Source organism: Desmodus rotundus, chromosome 6, assembly GCF_022682495.2.
Source record: "Desmodus rotundus isolate HL8 chromosome 6, HLdesRot8A.1, whole genome shotgun sequence".
In the NCBI taxonomy this organism is placed as follows: domain Eukaryota; kingdom Metazoa; phylum Chordata; class Mammalia; order Chiroptera; family Phyllostomidae; genus Desmodus; species Desmodus rotundus.
Window position 1 is genome coordinate 41,495,285 of NC_071392.1, and position 12,425 is coordinate 41,507,709.

The following is a 12,425-nucleotide window of genomic DNA, read 5'->3' on the forward strand; positions in this document are numbered from 1 at the left end:
TGTCCTTCACCGCCTGGCTTATTTCACTTAGCATAATGCTCTCCAGTTCTGTCTGACTACATATTGCCTTTTCACTATATTATCAATGTTTTCAAAGAGAATATGCTATCTACCCATGTCTCTTCCACTAGCACATACAGCCAGCACTTAGCACATGAGAGATCATCAAAATGTGAATAGGGCAATAAATGCTATTACATGATTGATTCTAATATTTGGACTTGGAGTTATGAACTGTACTTTAAAGAATTTTAAAATAAGAGGTTAGAGTATAAATGAGAGCCCATAACTGGTATATGAGCTGCATTAAGGGAAATGTGCAACCAAAGAGGACATCCCTCTGCCTGAGTACATCCCAGTCCACCCAACTCATATAAATACACATCCTGAAGGAGGCTGTTGAATCGACTATAAAATGCAGTTCAGAGTACGACTGCCCTAAAAAGACCTGTAAAGCTCTCAGACACAGTTATCACATTCTCTCTGTTTCTGTGCCATCTAGTTCATCAATAAACTTTGCTTCACCTATTGTCCTGCACACAATTACTCATTTACACCAGCCTTTTCCTCCATTATATGATGACTCTTTGAGGGCAGTGACCATGAATTTTCATCCTCATAGCCCTAGTCCCTAACACAGTGCCTACATATTTTATATAATTTATCATAGTAATAGTTGTGGTAAACTTAGCAATAACAAGAATATGTAATGATGACATACTATTAAGTATAGAGCTGGGAAAGAAAAGAATTGCATAGTATCTACGAAATACACTTCAGCCAATATCTGTTTGAGGTGCCCTTAGTTACTCCCTGCTGGCTGGTGTTCAACCACGATGAGCAAATTGGTAGATTGTACTCTTGATGATACTTTTATTTTCTGCTAATGGTGTATTAACGTAGCTAATGCTGGTTGTTCTGATTAGAATCAATTAGCACATCAGAACACTGTTTATTGAGCATAGTAAATGTACGCCTTAACTTCTTTGATTTCTTGTCTTTAAAACAATAGAAGAAATGATGAGCTAAGAAGGCCTAATAAGAAAAAAAATTAAATAATTTTGTTCAGAGTAGTAGCATCCTCTGCCCCAATCTCTTAATTTTCAGCTCACTAGTGGACTTTTTTACATAAATCTTCTTAGATAAGATAGTGGTGTGTTTATGTGTAGGATTTATTAAAATTTACTTATTAATGAAATATATACTTATATGTATAAATTATATCTTTATATATAAATATATATTCTGAATTAAGATGTTTATGTTAGTGGAAAATAGTAACAAAGAAAATATTGTAAGAGGTATAGATTACACTAATAAGCACATTAATTTTGGCTAACATAAGAAGTTGGCCCTTGGTTATAAGTTCATAGTGAATTAAACACTGTATTGTATACAGTAAGATAGGATGTTGACAAATTAGTCCTTAAAAGTAGTTTGATGTGCTGCTTTTCCTCCCTTTAACTTTTCTTTTAGACTCTGCTCTAAAAATTCATTGAATTGCATTCCTGGGCTCACCTACTCTCTGGCTTATGACTGTATCTGGTCCAAAAAAAGACACTGGCAAGAGATGAGAGAAAGGAAGGAGACAGAGCCCAGAGCATCCACTCACTTGTCCTGGGATACTGTTTGATGATGCCTGCACTTTGTTTGTGGGCTAGCCTCTGCCAGAAACTTTGTTTCTGTGGATTTCTCCAATCAAGTTCTTATACCACCATGCCACTTCCAGTTTCAAGATAGTAGACTGAACATTCACACCAAAATGTCTGGCTCCTATTACAAACATATTATAGGTTATCAATTTAAAACAAATATTGTAGCAAGTTTAGAAAAATAAATAAATATCAATACATAGTTATGTTGAAAGAAAGAGATGGGATAAATTGTTTTCATATCAGAAAAGCAATGGACAAAGGCTGTCACCACCATTAGACCTAAACTAATGACATCACCAAAAAGGTGGCTACACTAAAGGCCATGTTGTCATCAGGGGGTTAAACACACGATCAACACATGACTAAGAACCAGCCATCATCTGAGAAACACCAAAAAAGGAAGCAACAAATTCATGAGTCAAAGAATTTAGACCTAATAATGTAGAGATAATAGAAAAATAAAAAGGAGTTGAAATAAGTATAGCTACTATTTACAAAGAGATAAATAAAAGCAATATTCTCATGACACAAAAAGTAAGTAGTTATTAAACAAAATTTTATCGTTGTAGAAAAAGAAATTAGTGATCATAGAAAAACCAATTAGTTGAAATAAATAAAAACAAGAAACTCAGTACAGTCTGGTTAAAGAACAAAATGAACCTAGCTAAAGAATAAAATTGTTCTCACATATAAAATGTAGGCATTTCCCTTGGGGACAATTGCTTAATATTTGCAAATTCAATGCTTGCAGACACTTCATTGGATATGACTCCAGAGACTAATGAGTTGACTCTAGAAAGTATCAAAGAGAAGTGAAGAAGCACAAAGAAGAAACCTAGAAGTTTAAAGTTTTATTTAAATGAAATTTCATAAGAAATTAATAGAAGATTTTTTTAAAAGCCAATATTTGAAGTAATAATGTCATGATTTCCATATTGTAAAAGTTCAGTTAATGCAAAACAAAATTAAAACAAATAATCAAGGATCAAACAATTAAACACATTGCGGAGTAGATTCCACATGCTAAGGATAAAGAGACACTTCTAAAGCCATCAGAGAGAAAAGCAACACCATAAATTTTTTAAAAATCAATTTTCATCACTATTTTTGCAGGTTCATTAGACGCGTGACATCCATTGAGCGATACTTTCAAAATACTAAGGGAAAGTGCTGCCTTTTCAATCACATGCTAACTTTTAAAATATATTTACAAGCCATTTGGTTTTCATTTGGTCCTAAAATCATTGTAGGCCAACACATCAGCTACTCTAGTGTCTGTACAGTTGTGAATACCTACTACTTTTATTTTTTCCTCTAAGTGATAAAATGCAATCATTTATGCTGGCAAAGGAGCTCAAAGAAATATTAACATTTAGATTTATCAAAGTAAATATAACTAGATTCTTGGCAGGTATGAGAACATGATTTGTGCATCTTAAGTACCCTAGCTCCCTTCCTCCATTTGGAATTTATTTTATACGTAACCGACAGGTTGCTCTGCACAAAGATTGCTGTCTTTGGGCCACTGCCACTTTTCTGTACAAGGACATCATAGCATTAAGTCTACACTCCTGTTCTTGGGTTTATGATCTACTCTTTAGTCTAACCATACCTTAACAGTAATCTAAATTTACTCCCAAATAATATTTCTTTCTACAGGTCCCTTAAATACCCACCTCGTTCAGAGAGTTTTAACTTTGTCCTTCCCTCCGTTTATGTCTACAGGCTCAGGATAGTGCTGCTTCATCTTTCATCTATTATTAATTAGTATGAGAACTTTTCCTCCTTAATGACTATAGGCCTTTGGGGTGGAGGGATAAATAAATAGGAGGCAGATAGGTTTGGCTTCCAGGATTTCAGTAATTTAATGGATCTCTTGATGACCATCACTGTCAAGATTTGTTGGGACACATTTGGTGCTAAGGCCTAACTGTAACTCAATTACACCCTCGTAAGACCTATAAGATTGATTCTCCCCCACTGACAGCACAAGGGAGCCCTCTGCAATTGCCTCTATCATGTCTCATCTATTGCAGAGTCAGCACTAGTCATTCAAAGCATTTTATCGACATATTTGTATGCCAGGTGATCATCAAGGCACAAGGGATTCATTGGTAATCAAGATAATATTCATTCCTGCCCTTTTAGAGGTAGAGAGAAACAAAGAATTAATACATAAAAAAGATAATTTCAAGGCTGTAAATGCTACCACATACACAGGATAATACAGCAGTAAGTTGTACAAAAAAGAAACAAGTACAGATTGAGTCATCAGGGCAGGTTTTCTGATGTCGTGCAATGTGAGTTAAGCCATGATAAAGATGCAGCGTTTCAAGAGCCAGGGAAAGGGCATCCCAGGTAGGGGTTCAAGAGATAGAAGAATCCTGAAATTGGAAGAACATTGGTATCTGGATAGTCAGAGAGTTCAGGGAGGTTACAGCATAGTGAGGAAGAGAGAAGAAGTTGATGTGGAAAAGAAGACAGGGACAAAAAAAAATCATTCAGGACCATGTGGACAAAGGTATGGAATTTTCATTTTATTGAAAGTAAAATGGGAGGCCACTGGAGGATTTTAGTAAGGGGTTGACATCTAATTTTCATGTCCAGATTGATATTTTTTCTCAATGTAGAAAGAAGAAGATGGCATACCAATTCCACTTTTGCTCCTGCTTCAGAGATAGGTTGTAGAAAAATATTACACATTTTGGACAAAGTGGCTTTTAGTATCTGCTAATGATCATTAAAATGTTTCTAGGTAGATCCTTGTTCCTTTGACATCTTAACACTAAAGGTATTGCCTGCAGAGTATCCCATATCCAACATCAACAGATTGAACCACTACCAAACATTCCAAGATCTACATAAAGGCAGATAAAGCTGAAGGAAAAATCTTCTAATATAGAGGACCTTCCAATTAATACTGGTTGAACAGCTGATTGGACAAGAGAGTAAAGAGATTAAAAAATAAAAAGTAAAAAGGCTAAAAAGCCTAATTAAAAAGATACTAACCAGGGCAGCTCTGACTTTAGTAGAGAACATAGCATAACTTCCCCAATTCTGATTTATCCTCTTTCAACTCTATAGGTCTCCTTTGTTCTTCAAGGGCAAAGTTAGTCCTACAGCCCATATGAATATTTATCTTATGTTTACAAACACTTATAGAGTATAATATTGTATTATTTTTAAAATAGGTTGCACTACTGCTGATAACTGCTGCTATTGCAGTAATCCAGGAAGTAAAATTAAGCATTTGACAATTTATTTTTGGAAAATATGTGCTCATATAATGTACTTCCACCAAAAGCTTATAGTATTCAGTAAAAGAAGTGAGCGAGGTTGCATTCAATCTGTTCAAACATTTTCAGAAAGTTACATAATCCTAAGTAGGTTATAAATCAAAAATACTGAATGGCTGTGCTTGGCAAGCTCTGAGCACAAGAAAGGAGAAAGTTCCGATAAGAAGAGTAGGTCAGGAATATGTACAAAATATAAATTCTAATACAAATGGAAGGAGGTGTAAAGTAAAAAGAGCTGGAGAAAATATCCTCTACTACTGATCATTATTAAACTCAGCTGAAGGGAATGTAGGTCACAACCCAACGGCCACCCTTGATGGAGCTCCTAGTAGATACCCGACATTGTTTCTGTTGCTGTCGTCAGCATCCAAGTCCCTACTTCCTATTAGCACCTTACGTCTCTGTTGTCATAAGCCTCTTTTTGTGTATCCTTTATGGAATGTAGTGTCCAGCTCCACAGATATCAAAGGGGATGATGTATCTAGCTCCATACCAGCATAAACAGAAGATAACATAACATGAAAATGGCCAGTTTGACTTTGTGGCTCCTGAGACTGAATTTTGATGATGTCATTCACTAGATAGAGTTTATGTTCTCTGAAGTGGCAGACTGGACCAGCCTCTTTTTGCTGCATAACTACCTAGCCTTCCAGAGCTGACTTGGTCTTTGCCAATTTTTCAAATCAAATCCTCAAGGCTATCGTGAATTTTGTTAAGCCTCCGATGTCCTTCCAATAAAATTGCTTTTTTGGCTTAGGATAACCAGAGCTTGGTTCTAATGCTTGAAAGCAGTAAGTGTGGTTAGTACTGACCCAGGCACTATTTAATCTTTTTTTCCTCAGTGTCCAAACTCCCTCCAAGCCAATGCTGCCCAATCCTATTTCCCCACTTAGTGGAAATATCTTCCATGTTCCCAGTGTGCACTGCTCCCCTAAGCCCCAAGCACCACAATACCTTATGCCTCTTTTTATCCAACTCAGAACCTACCCCTAAAATACAAAAATTATTAACTGCTAGAGCAGCTCTTCTTAAATTTAGTATCCTTAGAGTCTGAAATGGTATATGTTAAAAGTGTGGTCTCAGAGACCACACTTAACCCAAAATTAAAGCATGAGAGAAGCTTAGGAATTTGCATTTTTTACAAACTAGACAGAGTTCTGCTATAGGATCAAGGAACCATTCGGCTATGAAGGAAAAGAGTCACATACGGATGGTTCTGTCTCATAATGTATTTCGTATTTCATTCATATTTACCTCACCAACTGATTTCTTTAGCAATATGTGACTTCTTTGGCATTCAATATATAGCTTGCTCTGATTTGCCTGTGCTGTCTGGTGAATTTCTTGTTACTATTTAAAGCTTATTTATTTTCCTGAAGTGTCTAGCTTCTTATAATCAACTTTAGAGCATTTTGCAAAGGTCAGTTTCTCTACTGAGATGACTTAAATTCTGCTCCTCAAAGGAATCCTTCCTCTAAGCATGGGAAATGGTAAACATTTGTCATTAACAACCACTTGCCAAGGAGTCCTGTTATAACCTAAAAATAAATGCTGACTGCTTCAGCATCTCAGAGAACACATACATTCATGTTTCCTTTTAGTATACCAAAAATATTGACTGCTGAGAATGAAACACTTTCACCAAAATTGAAATTAAATTAAAATTTTTATCTTTTAAAAATAATCATATATTTACTATTCTGAGAATAATTTCTGTATAGAAGTTGAAAAGTCAAAACATTTTTTCTAAAATTTGTATAGTTTTCATTATAGCTATATAGTAAAAACAATCCTGGTTGGTGGTTGAAAATATAAATTTTAATCTCACTTTTAAAAATCTTATAAATTTTAGTTTTTTATCTATTAAAATGATATAATTCTACCTTGCTTGATTATATTGTTACAAGATAGGATTAAGTTTGTAAACTATAAAAGCACTTCAAAAACAGAAAATACTTGGAAATACTATATATTAATAATGTCACAGAAAAATCATTTAATTCAAATAGTATTAAGAAATAACAGCAATAGTTTCTATAGTATTATATGTTTGGCACTATTCTAAGCAGTGTGTGTGTGTATGTGTGTTGAGAGAGAGAGAGAGATTGAGAGAAGGGGGATGAACTTCATTTAATACTCAAAAACCCCTATGATATTGTGATCCCACATCTCAGATGAGAAAGCTGAGTCACAGAGAAGTTAAATAACATGTCAAAGACACCACAGTTTTCCACAGGTATTTTGCACAAATGCATCAAGAACAAGAGATTTTTTAAATAAATATATCAATAATCACAAATATTTTGGAATTCACCCTGGCATCTTGATAGTTCCATGACATATATACACATTTTTCTCCTTATGAAGTTCAACAAAATAAAGGCATTTTATTCAATGAAGAGGAGTTTGTACTCTGCTCACTTCCCTTCCAGCTCCTGTGACTCTAAGATGACTGCCTGCTTTTAAACAGATAGCAAAAATAGCCAACTGGAATGCCATGTAATTGCTGGCATTTTAATTGCCTGGGAAAGAGGAGCATAAAATAGTATTACAGTCAGAGCCGGGCAGGATTTGAAGTTAGTGACTATTTAAGTTTCTGATGCATGAGGCTCCTCTGCATTGTGTGCTCCTTCCTCAGAATCTTCACCCAAGAACCCCAGTCCTCCGTCTTTCTGTACATAATTCCCTCCCCTCATATCACTTCTATGTATGTCACTTCACTTTTATTAACTATATTCTGGTAAAAGACATAGAAGTCATTATGCTCATTGTGTAACACCATGAATTATTGATACATATTAACCATGACATTACAATAGCAAAGATTTTATGCCAAATTAGATACCATTGCTCACTAGATTATGACACATACTTCGCAAAGTTTTAAGAAAAAGAGTTAAAAGTATAAAATTTGATGTATCAGTTTAATTTGCTTCTTAAAATTAGAAAAAGTCGACCACCATTGGATTAATTCCAATTCAGCAGGAGAGCTTTTGTGTTCCAAGTATAGATGTAGACTGTCAGGAATGGGGAAAGAAGAGAATCTTGTTATTTCTCTCTTTATTGAAAAGACATCTATAGTAATTGCTTTACCTAGTTTATGTTTACACTCACAGAAGTATGGAGAACCTGGCCCCAAGATCATAAGATTCAACTAGCTGGTACAAAAAGGTCACAGGGAATGGGATTTGGGCAGCAACCTAATTGTCAGCTGGGCACCAAAATGAAGACCTCGAGCCTTGATTCGGTCCAGGGAATCAATGTGAGGAAGTAGGACCAAGTGCTGGAAAACGCACTATAATGGAATGTGTTAGGAAAGCCAAATAATTGTCATTCTTGGTAACTCTATATGAGGCTTTCATTTTTGTGCCAGGTGTTTGTTAAGGATCTCACGTTTCTGAGCTATCTTTCAACATGGAGGCATTTTACTTGGAGTAGCCCTCCTCATCTCCTTCTACCCTTTGGACAAGAATGACTTACATGATTAGTGAGTTTATGAGGAGGACACGTTCATCCCATAATACACAGGGTCTCTGTCTTCCAGGTGTAATACTTTTGGAGAGAGCTGCAATCTGATCTCTTCCCAGCCATATAGTAAGTGGTCTGCCCCTGCAAAGGAGGACTGAGGTCACTCCACTCTGTCGATGACAAAAGTGTCGATGACAAGAATTTACTTCCTGAGTGAAGTATTAGAAATCCCGCAGTAGTCACACTTTAAGGTCCCATCATCCATTTCAGCCTTTATAAGTACAAACACTAATATTTAGTTTTCCCTTTGTGCTTTGTGTTTTATTTCTTAGTTGGTGCTCCCTTTGAGAGGTGAAAGGGATGGGATTTATTGACTCCCTAGAATTGCAATCCATATGTCAAGTCCTTTAACTCTTGCAATGTTGTTAATATTACTGGTTTTCATGGCAGCTATAACAAATTACCACAAACACAACACCTTTAAACAACACAAATTATTATTTCATAGTTTCTATAGGTCAGAAACCCAGCACAGTCTGGCAGACTTTTCTTCCCACTGGTTTAGTGGACTGATATCAAAGTACAGACTGAGAGTGCAGGTCTCAGCTGGCACTCCCCATCCTCTGCAAAGATAACTGATCATAGCCGGAATCCATTTCTTCCCTTGCTATCCATGTGGCCTCCTTCATCTTCAAGCTAGCAACAGCATATCAAACCCTCCTCATTTTTTAATCTCTCTGTGTGGGAGGCCCCGACCCACAGAGCTATAGTGGCCGCTGCAGATGAGAATAAATTGTCCCAGACATAATCTGTTGTTCCCACAGGAAAGGGGGTGCTGATTCCCTCTAGTGGAGAATGCCCCAGACTTTCTCTGAAACGGCTTTTATTGGGATCAGTATGTGCAAGGGTATACAGCATGCATGTGTAGCTCATCAATCAATGCCCAAAGGCTATAGTTAATAAAAAAACAGATATTATCTACAGATAACAATTGAAGAAACACCGAGATCTGCCTCAGGTTAGGGTCTGTTAGACATGCTGACGTCATGTGTTCTTTAAGGCCTGTTTCATGAGATAAGGAGTTCACTCCTTATGCTTATCCAGTTTATACCAACAGGGCTATACAAAGCAAAGCAGGCTTCAAAGGGTGCAATGCATTCTTCAGGCCGGATTTCCCAAGGAACCCTCAGTGCTAGCATTGGGTCATGCCTGCCCCCTGCATTCCCAGCATTCTGGTTGAGACTTACAGGCCTCAAGGCCTTGCTCACCTTACAGTCTCCAATGCCACACAAAGTGGTCCCCAACATCTCTGACTTTCTCTTTTGCCTTTTTCTTGTTTTTAAGGATTCATGTATCCCAAATAAGAAAAAGCTAAAGGAGTTCATTATGACAAAACCAGTATTACAAGAAATGTGTAAGGGACTTCTTTAAGACAAAGAGGAAAAAGATAAATATATGAATAATAAAATGACAATAACTACATATCTATCAATAATTACTTTAAATATAAATGGATTAAATACTCTCAAAAAAAGACATAGGGTGGCTAAAGTGATAGGAGACCTACTTCAAATCAAAAGACACACACTGACTGAAAGTAAAGGGATGGAAAGATATTTCATTCAAATTAAAGCAAAAAAAAAAAAGCTGAGGTACCAATAATTATGTTTGACAAAGTAGACTTTAAAACAAAGTCTATAATAAGAGACAGAAAATGACCCAGCAATTCAACATCTGGGTATTTATCCAAAGAAACTCAAAACACTAATTGGAATAAATATATGCATTTCTATGTTCATTAGAGCATTATTTTCAATAGCCAAGATATGAAAGTAACCTAAGTATCCATCAATAGACAAATTAATAAAGTAGAAGTGGTACATATATACAATGGAATATTACTCAGCCAGAATAAAAAAAATGACATCTTGCTACTTGTGACAACATGGATGGACCTGGAAAGAATTACCCTAAGTGAAATAAGTGAGACAGAAAAAGACAAATACGTTACTTCACTTATGTGTGGAATCTAAAACATAAAATAAAACAAACAAACAAAAGAGAAACAAACTATAGATACAGAGAACATTTTGATGGGTGCCAGATGGGAAGGGAGCTGGAAAGATGGGCAGAAGATGGAAAGGATGAAGATGTGCAACTTGGCAGTTATACAAACAGGCACAGGAAGGTAAAATAGAGCAGAGGGAACATTGTGAGTAACACTGTGATGACTGTGTAGGATGTCAGATGGGTACTACACTTACCAGAGTGATCACTTTGCAAGTTACACAAATGTATAATCACTAGGTTTTACACTTAAAAAATAATATTTTGTGTTCACTATAATTGAAAAATTTTTAAAATATTTTAAAACAGTAAAAGAATAAAATAAAAAGTAGTGACTGCCTTTCAAAAATAAACTCTTCATATGAGTACACTAAACCAACCTAGAAATTCAGAATTGTCTCCCAATCCCACCCTCAACATATCAGTAACCTTAATTACACTGCAAAGTCCCTTTTACCATGTAAAGTAACATATTCATGGATCTAACACAGGGAAGCAGAAATCATGGGGGACAAACTTCTGTTTCCCATAATTAGATAATAACATTCCCATTTTTGAAATTAGAAAGTTGAAATTTGGAAAAGATGAATTTGTCATAGGTCACATATAGTCAGTGGCAAAGATAAAATGAAAGGCCAAGTGTGTTTGAGTTCAGCCTCATTGTTTTCCTTGACCCTGAAATTCCTCAATTCCTGTCTACTGTTCATCTTGGTTAAATGATGCAATTTATTTCTCAGCAAACACAGCTTGTGGAAGATGTGTTTCAATGTGACAAGAAAGAGAAAAACACACTTGTTGTACTTTAACATTCCTCTCTTTCCATGATCTTGATTTTTCTGTGTTAACTCCTATCTCATAAACTTTCACCCTTCCTCACATGTGAAAAAAAAAAGGTTAAGGAGAGAGTTAAGAAGAGTAGATTTAAAACAATAAACAAGGAAATATGAGAGGCAGAGTTACAACAGAAAAGAGAGAGGTGGTGTGTGGGTTTGGGTGTGAGGGGGAAAGAAAGGGTAAAGGAAAAAGAAAAATTTCTGAAAAAGAAAGGGAAGGAACAAGCACAAATAACATTGTCATACTCCAAGTTAAATATACTCACTGTAATAAAGAATAATGGTTTATACACTGAGAGATTAGTTAAAAATTTTACCCATTAGTTTATATTCTTAAACTAAGCCTACACATTGCTGACTAAGCCACAAAATAAATATACAGCCTAACATTAAACGGCTCAAAAGAGTCTTTAACTGCTTTAATATAAGAAAAATCTTAAAGCCAGAATTGCAGCTTGAGGTCATTCCATCTCACTTTGCTTCTTGCCCTTGTCCTGTTTGCCAGCTGTCTTCAATGCAAGTCCCTCTCTCTTAGGCTGCAGTCTTGTTGCAGCTCTGTCCTGTTCTTCTTCCTCCCTTCCCCAGCATGCACAACTTTCTTTTCTTATTACATTGTTTCCATTTTATGAAATCCACATTTCACTGGAAATGTACCCTCAAACTCTTTTTTAAAATAGAATGTTCCCTTCTCAGGCAGATCTCCCAAAATGTTGGTTCCTTTCCATGCTTCCTATGTGGAAGACATTGTCCTGCAGCTGGGGATACAAAAATACAAGAGGCCACGTCATTGACTTGGCAGATTTTATGCCCTGGCCGTTAAGTAGGACAGTAAATAGGTAGACGATATTAGCACCCTGTGGTTCAAGGCAGTAATAAACGACTCCATGATTTTCCTGCCCTCCATTCTTATTTCAGACTATCACACTTTCACTCTCCAACAAAATCTTTTTCTTTAAGTGGCGTGCTATGTCAATATATTATTTCTACCCTAAATTCTACCCAGTTATAATTACAAATGTCCTCAGCTGACTCATTTCTCTTTTCTTTTCAGAGGATTTTTCAAGTTTTTTCTTCTTCACGAAGTACTGTCCACCTCATTCTCCCAA